This window comes from Ailuropoda melanoleuca, chromosome 1, assembly GCF_002007445.2.
Source record: "Ailuropoda melanoleuca isolate Jingjing chromosome 1, ASM200744v2, whole genome shotgun sequence".
In the NCBI taxonomy this organism is placed as follows: domain Eukaryota; kingdom Metazoa; phylum Chordata; class Mammalia; order Carnivora; family Ursidae; genus Ailuropoda; species Ailuropoda melanoleuca.
Window position 1 is genome coordinate 116,630,177 of NC_048218.1, and position 8,115 is coordinate 116,638,291.

Here is an 8,115-nt window from a genome sequence, read left to right on the forward strand (position 1 = left end):
TTTGGAGCAGTACTAAAAAAGTTCAGGGAATGCCTATCCCAATAGCAAATTTTCACCATGAAAAATAATAGAAATGACAAAGCTTAAAAAGAAAAGTACATTGGGTTTCAGAAGTACCTACCCTAATAATTTTTAAGAAAGTTTACCGTAAATATTTCCAAAACCATCAGGCTTTACAAAATGTTGTACAATGTCCTGTGTATGGGAGTAAACATCTACTTAGGCTCTCTGTCCAATTCTGTTCAGTAATTTGCTCTGTTCAACTCTTTCATCTCAGGAAGGTCAATAATCATCTGAATTCCTCTTTACTGATTTCCTTAGCCTACTTTTAACAATGGAAGAAGAAACTGATATATGGGTTAAGTAGACTAGTTCTCCTTAAGTCTCATAGTTTCAATTAAGTTTCAATAATATGTTATTGTGAACTTAAAAAAAATCAGCCTCTCATTCACGAAAAATTCTTTCCCAAACTTATTTTTTGTTTAAAAATTTTAATTTAATTTAAATGTACAAGACCAGGCACAGGCACTGTCCGAAAACCAACAATGAAGCCACTTCATGCTTACAGCTCTGATGTGGGGGTCTGGGGGGGTCATCGCCGGTTGCCTTGGCACAAGCACTGGTCTTTGTCTACTCTGGTCCTGCCTCTCTTTTTCCGCCAGCCCACGGAGAAAGCCCAAGGGGAAAGTGCTTTCACAATTCTGGGTCGAGGAGAGCTGGGGAATCACAGACGTTTGAACGGAGCAGTTGCTCTCGGAACTGCGTTCTCCGAGATCGCCCAGATGAGGGGCTGTTCTTCCTCTGGCTGAAGCAGTCCCGTACTAGGAAGTCAGGGCCCTGGAAGGTTTGCTTCACGGGTCGGACTCCTCAGGTGCACGACTGCATTTCCAGAGTAGGCGAGCAGGGCGCCGCAGGTTTTGCGCTGGTAAATCCGAGGCCTGCGGTTAATGCGCTGGGAAGCCATCACGTGGCGTTTACGTCGCTGAAGGAAGTCATGGCACGAATCTGGCCCTGGAAACTCCGTTTGCCTTCACGCTTGAGGCCACGCACCTTCAGCCAGTCGGCTCTGGTGAACGTTCCCCCACAGCGGTTACGCTGCAACGGTTTAATTCCTGAGCGGACGAGCACATGCTCTTTTAGGTTCTGTATGTTCCCGCACAGGCTGGACACTGAACAGGTCTGTCTGGACCACGTGGACTTGCTGGTTCCGTCCTGCGGAAAGAAGGAGCAGTGTAGAGCTGGTAGGGATACTGAACACGTCCCAGTCCGTCATCACCGCCCGCGGGAGCATCAGCGCTAGAAGGCCCTGGACGTGTGGGTCACCCTGCAGGGCCACCTGCATCTGCTGACCTGCGGGCACCGCTCCTCCTGCGGCTCCCAGCGCGGGGCTCGCAGCCTCTCGGCTCCCCGCTCCGCCCAAAGGCTGCACCGACCCTCGGACCCTCGACCCTCGGACCCTGCCCGGGCCCCTGCGCCTCGCGCGTGGACAGCCTGCAGCGTGCCTGTGAGGTGGGAGCTCTCCCACAACATATTTTGATAGTTGTTTTCTTCCCCCTTACTTTCTAAGAAAAAGGCCTTCGATTTAAAATTGATTTTGATACTATATGTTGGTCAGAGAATGCTTTTTGGGTTATTGTCCTGCTTTATGATTCATGAAGGTTTTGCAGTCCAAACGAGGGCGGTATTTCACATAAACTTAGAACAGCTATTCTCTACTTGTATCGCAACTTTGATACATTATCTATGAAATCTGTATTGACGGTTACGTTGTTTAGTCTACATTCCTTGACCTGTATTGGATTGAGAGACGTGTTAATTTCCTCGACTTTACTTTGATTCTATTCCTCCAAACATCTGCAGCTCTGCACTCTCTCCACTAAGAACCGTGTTGCTTAACATGTGGGAGCGATAATAAATAATGAGTAATTGTTATATTTTCGTTGTGAAATTTTCAGCTTTATAAAGTGACCTTTGCTTTTTCAGTGCTTCCAGGTCTGACTTCTAATATCAAGTATGAGACTTCTCTTTTATTTTTCATTTACCTATTCTTGGTTTACAGTTGTCATTCTTTTATTTTTAAACTTTCTAAATATTGTTTGATAAGATGAGTGTCTCTTATACATGGTAGAATGTCAGATTTCACTTTGTTAGTTATCTGAAAGTCTTTGTAATTGGTGACTTACATAAGCAAAATCCATGTTTATCTGATCAAACGCTTGGTTTTGGTTGTATTTTTTATTTATTTATCTATTAGATTGTGGTCCATGTGAGCTATTTTATTTGTTTTGTCTTTTCCTCTGAAAAGATCTTTTGCTGTATCAGAAGTGAGTCAAGGGAAAAATACTTCTGACTTTTTGCATGTTTATTACAGCCCTCCTGGCATTTTGAAGTCAATCTGGCTGGATATGAAATCTTTAGTTCTTATTTTATTTCCTTGATGAACTTAAATTTACTACTGCATTGTTTCCGGGTATAAACCATGGCTGTCAAACAGGCTGATGTGGATTCGATTTTCTTTCTTTCTTAAATAGGAGGATCACATGCTCCTTTCCACCAGGATGTTTCTGCTTTACTACAGATGCCCTTGTGCTCATTCCTTTTACTCTATAGTCTCCTGGGTTGGATAATAAATTATCTGGTCACTTAAAAGCAATTTAGACTTTTTCCATGGATGCTCTTAGGATATATTTTTTTCTGACTTTTACTTTAGAATTCAAAAGTTTTACTAAAATATGTTTTAACATTGGCCACTCAGAGTTGATTTTCCCAAGTATGATGGGCATTCTTTCCATACACACTTACTTCCGAGTCATCTCTATGTCAGCGAACTTTCCTTGGATTACAGTTTTGCCTCTTGTTCCATTCTGTTGCTTTGGTTCTTAGTGTTTTAGCGTGTCCGTCATTCAGATGCTATCTTATATAGCTTTGCTTTCTGTCAAATAATTTTTATCCTTATTTTATTTGTCTTATGGCATTATCCCTAGTGTTAATTCACTCTTCTGTTCCATCTAGTTTAATCTTTATTCAAAAATGGTTTTTACTTATTAGCAATTCTTCCTTAGTTGTTTTCAAATCTCTCTTTTCTTCTTTTCTTCAATCTTCTTATTTCTGAGTATTTCTAATTCTAAGATGGGCTTTGCTTTCATGAATGTTATTATTTTTATTATTTATTCTAACTCATTTTGACAGATTGCATCTGCTTTGAAGTCTTGTCTATCTGGTAAAAGATTGTCAATTTTAAACTCTTATTCTCTATATTCTTCACATATTTTAGATGAAACTTTTATGGGATCGAATGGTAATATTTTCTCTTGTTCATGTTTAAGTGAGGTGACTTTTCTTCTACTCTTAGAAGAGGATGTGGATCTCAGTAATTTTTCTAGCTTCACCACCTTATATCTCTAGATTCTGGAACTTCCTTTTATTGTTACAATACAGTTGCCAAAAACATGGCTTCAAACTTTTTTGAAAGTTATCTCTCCCAACTTTTGTCTGGATCCTTTTTTCTCTTTTGCCCATCCTGTCTTTGTCCCTCTTACATGGATTCCACTCACAAAAATTTCACCTCCCCATCGGCTTTTCCTTGGTGGGATCTTAGAGTTGGTTAATTCAGAGCTTTTAGAGCCCAGACTTCCCCAGCACCACCTGTGTCTCTAGAATCCTTCACTCATCTGCAAACTGGAGCCTGCATATTTCCAGGCCAGTTTTGCTCCCTTCTTCAGCCTTCCCTGTTTCACTTTTGGACATTAATTGTTAATGAATGTTATGTCTTCTGGGTCACAGGGACATTAGAAGTCACATTACTGTCCATCCACTTCTTGGCTCAGAGTTGCAGAAATGACTCATGCTGTCTTGTCTCCACCTTCCTGTGGTTTGGACAACACAAGGCTACCCTATCACCACACACTGTTGTAAGCGGTGTTCCTGGGTCTTTGCCTTCACTCTCCTGCACATAGTGAAGGTGTCCTGCCTAATATGGTGTGTAGGGATCTGGAAAGATTTTTAAACTATGCTGTTGTTGCCACTCTGTTGTCCTTTTTTGTTTTGTTTTTCCCGTTTTTAATGGAAGTGCTCTTGCCTTGATTTTCTTAAAGATTGTAAACATGATTTTGGAGTCATTTTCTATGTCCATTAGTTTTCTTTCCTAGGGAACAATTTCTCTTGGTTTGGATTTTGCATATAAAATAAATATAGATATGATTTCTATATGAAATATATACCTAATATACATAACTAGTATGTGTGTGTATAACTTTTATGTATATGATTTTGTCTCTAAATTTTAATTTGGACTTCTCTTTTCCTTTTCTGTTCATGTCTTCATTTCTGGGAGTCTGCATTACCTTTATCCAGTTTTTCAGAACCCCCAGTATAGCACCAGATATCATGATGGCAGCAGAGAGCTCTCACCCACTGAATTGGCCTAACTGTCAATCCAAAGGCTTCTAGCCCTTCCCTGTCTTATACCACCTTCAGGATAGCGGTTTCTCATCAAGGGCTATGCCAAAGTGTGGTCGCCATCACCTCCAGCCTTCATTCACAGGCAGAGGGACCTGCTCCAGCTTGCTCCTTACACAGGGATTTCTGATTCTCTTCCTCATTTTGCAACCTATTTCTCCAAAGAGGTGAACTGTTCTTATAATTACTAGGTCAGTCCTGGGGTCCAGGTGGCCTGTCACGCCAGCCCTAAGCTTCTGCTTCATAAAGATATATCCGGTTCCTGGGCACACCTACATTTGATGGTTAATGTATTGCTTATTAGGGAGAGAGGGTGGGTGATGGGAATCATTGTTAGGAATGTTCTTTCCAGGTGAAATCATGGAGCCATCTTGACTAAAGAATTTTATTAGGCACTTTTTCATGGTTTTATCAAATCATTTTCATTGAAACTAATGAAATATCACTGTACTACTTAGCAGTCAGTTACTGGTTACCCAAAGGTGAATGAGAACAATGAATAATCCTCAGAGAATAAAAATACAGATACATAAGTAAGACATATGCAGAAATATCTTCAGAATGTACACAAAATACCCAAACATGGTAAATGGGTACGTAATGCACAGGTACAGATTTTCTAGGTGAAAAATCTTCAAGACAGTAATCCGGAAGACATGAATACAAATGTGCTATTTCAGGGTAACTAACATCCTGACATCTCTATGGTCTTTTTTTCCCCACTAAGAATTAAAACAGTGTTTCCCATAGAATAAAAGTGGCATGTACTACACAAAGAATTCTCCCACTAAAGTTCCTGCTCTCTTTATAAATCACCACCTGTAATTTAATTAGAAATGCAGTAAGTGAAGCAAGGTAGCCTGTCCCAAATGGTAAAGCTTAGATCAGTTTGAGTTCTGTGATGAAATTAAAGGGTGAACCAACACTTCCAGAAAAAAATTTCCATTGAGGTAAACTTAGCTGGGGGCTACAGAGTCAGTGTAGCAATTACTAAGGGGTTCTTCTGGTCAGCAAGGTGAGGCAGCATGTCACTCAATCTCCCCAGCCTGCACACTTGCTTCTGCACGGAAGATTGGCCAGGTCATGAGGATAGCTGCTGCCCTCAACGGGTTCGCAGGACCTTGCAACATGATTTCATTTCTTATGTACTGTTGAAATGATTCAAGAAAATATGTATCTATCTATCTATCTATCTATCATCTATCTATCTATCTATCTATCATCTATCTATCTATCTATCATCTATCTATCTATCATCTATCTATCTATCTATCTATCTATCTATCTATCATCTATCATCTATCAATCTATATAGATATATATTTGTGAATTTGTACACTCAAATCAGATTGTGATCTAACTGATTTTAAGTGACCCACCTCTTGATCAACTTAAACTTTGGGACTCAAGTCCTCAGAAATGTTACAGTGCAAATATAGAACAATGGTCCAAAATCTCTTTTTCTTTAGCAACACTAAAAAAAGTAAGGGATAAGACCCACATATACCAACATAAAGTGGTGCAATATGGCAGTGATTCTCCCATCCAAGTACTAACCAGGCCCAACCCTGCTTAGCTTCCAAGATCAGACAAGATCAGGTATGTTCAGGGTGGCATGTCTGTAGATTGGCAGTGACTCTCAAAGGCAGATAATACTACCTTCCTCCTGCTGCAAAATTACTGATAAAGCATTCTGAAGGGAAAATACACTGCAGAATATTATTTAAAATTTACAATATATTTTATATTGAAGATGTGTATGTGTGTATATCTGGGAGTGCAGTAAATGTAAATATATATACATATATTAAATATTTGTGTACATATTTCAAATATACGGAAAAATTTATTTCTTGATAGTATACTTTTTTTTAAATCCTTAAAATGGGACTCAAGGAAGAAGTATTCCTGTGGTAAATTATAATCAGTGTTACATAACTAATAGTTTATAATTACATGAGCTATGTTACAAAGGTTGACTAAAATATTACATGGAAGATGATTTATTATTCATTTTGAGGCATAGAACTTCGTTCCACTAAACATTAATATTTAAGGATTGTAGATTAGACTTCTAAGTACCATCTCATCATTAGTGATAAACTTTAACTGTAATTTCATTACTCTAAATTTGACTGACTTTTCAAAATTTCTAAGTGCATAGGACAGAAGGGAGAGCAAAAAGGATTTAGATGGTAAGTGATAATTCTTTTTTTTAATGTTTTTTTTATTATATTATGTTAGTCACCGTACAGTACACCCGTGGTTTCTGATGTGAAGTTCGATGATTCATTACTTGCGTATAACACCCAGTGCACCATGCAATATGTGCCCTCCTTACTACCCATCACCAGACTATCCCATTCCCCCATCCCACCCCACTGAAGCCCTCAGTTTGTTTCTCAGAGTCCATAGTTTCTCATGCTTCATTCCCCCTTCTGATTACCCCCCTTTTCTTTATCCCTTTCTTCCCCTACAGGTCTTCCTAGTTCTTATGTTCCATAGATGAGAGAAATCATATGACAATTGTCTTTCTCTGCTTGACTTATTTCACTTAGCATTATCTCCTCCAGTGCCGTCCATGTTACAGCAAATGTTGAGAACTCGTTCTTTCTGATAGCTGAGTAATATTCCATTGTGTATACGGACCACAACTTTTTAATCCAGTCATCTGTTGAAGGGCATCTCGGTTCCTTCCATGATTTAGGTACTGTGTACAATGCTGCTATGAACATTGGGGTGCATATGGCCCTTCTCTTCACTATGTCTGTATCTTTGGGGTAAATACCCAGTAGTGCAATGGCTGGGTCATAGGGTAGCTCCATTTTTAACTTTTTAGGGGACCTCAACACTGTTTTCCAGAGTGACTGTACCAACTTGCATTCCCACCAACAATGTAGGAGGGATCCCCATTCTCCACATCCCCTCCAGCAATTGTTGTTTCTTGCCTTGTCAATTTTTGCCATTCTAAGTGGCGTAAGGTGGTATCTTAGTGTAGTTTTGATTTGAATTTTCCTGATGGCTAATGATTTTGAACATTTTTTCATGTGTCTGTTAGCCATTTGTATGTCATCATTGGAAAAGTGTCTGTTCATATCTTCTGCCCATTTTATGATTTGTTTATTTGTTTCTCGTGTACTGAGTTTGAGAAGTTCTTTGTAGATCTTGCATACCAGTCTTTTATATATTTGCAAATGATTTGCAAATATATTCTCCCATTCCGTGGGATGCCTCTTAGTTTTTTTGACTGTTTCCGTGGCTGTGCAGAAGCTTTTTATCTTGATGAAGTCCCACAAGTTCATTTTTTCTTTTGTTTCTTTTGCCTTTGAAGAAGTGTCATGAAAAAGATTGCTTTGGCCGATGTCATAGAGGTTGCTGCCTATGTTCTCCTCTAGAATTTTGATGGATGCCTGTCTCACATCAAGGTCTTTCATCCATTTGGAGTTTGTATATGGTGTGAGAGAGTGGTCAAGTTTCATTCTTTTGCATGTAGCTGTCCAATTTTCCCAGCACCATTTATTGGCGAGACTGTCTTTTTCCACCGGATGCTTTTTCCTGCTTTGTCAAAGATTAGTTGCCCAAAGAGCCGAGGGTCCATTTCTGGGTTCTCTATTCTGTTCCATTGGTCTATGTGTCTCTTTTTGTGCCAGTACCATG

The 8,115-nt window shown here is 39.4% G+C and overlaps 1 pseudogene; it reads right to left on the reverse strand.

Annotated features, from left to right (window-relative positions):
* Window positions 1–491: 491 nt before the first annotated feature.
* Window positions 492–8,115, reverse strand: part of LOC109490664 — a 112,710-nt pseudogene continuing 105,086 nt past the window's right edge.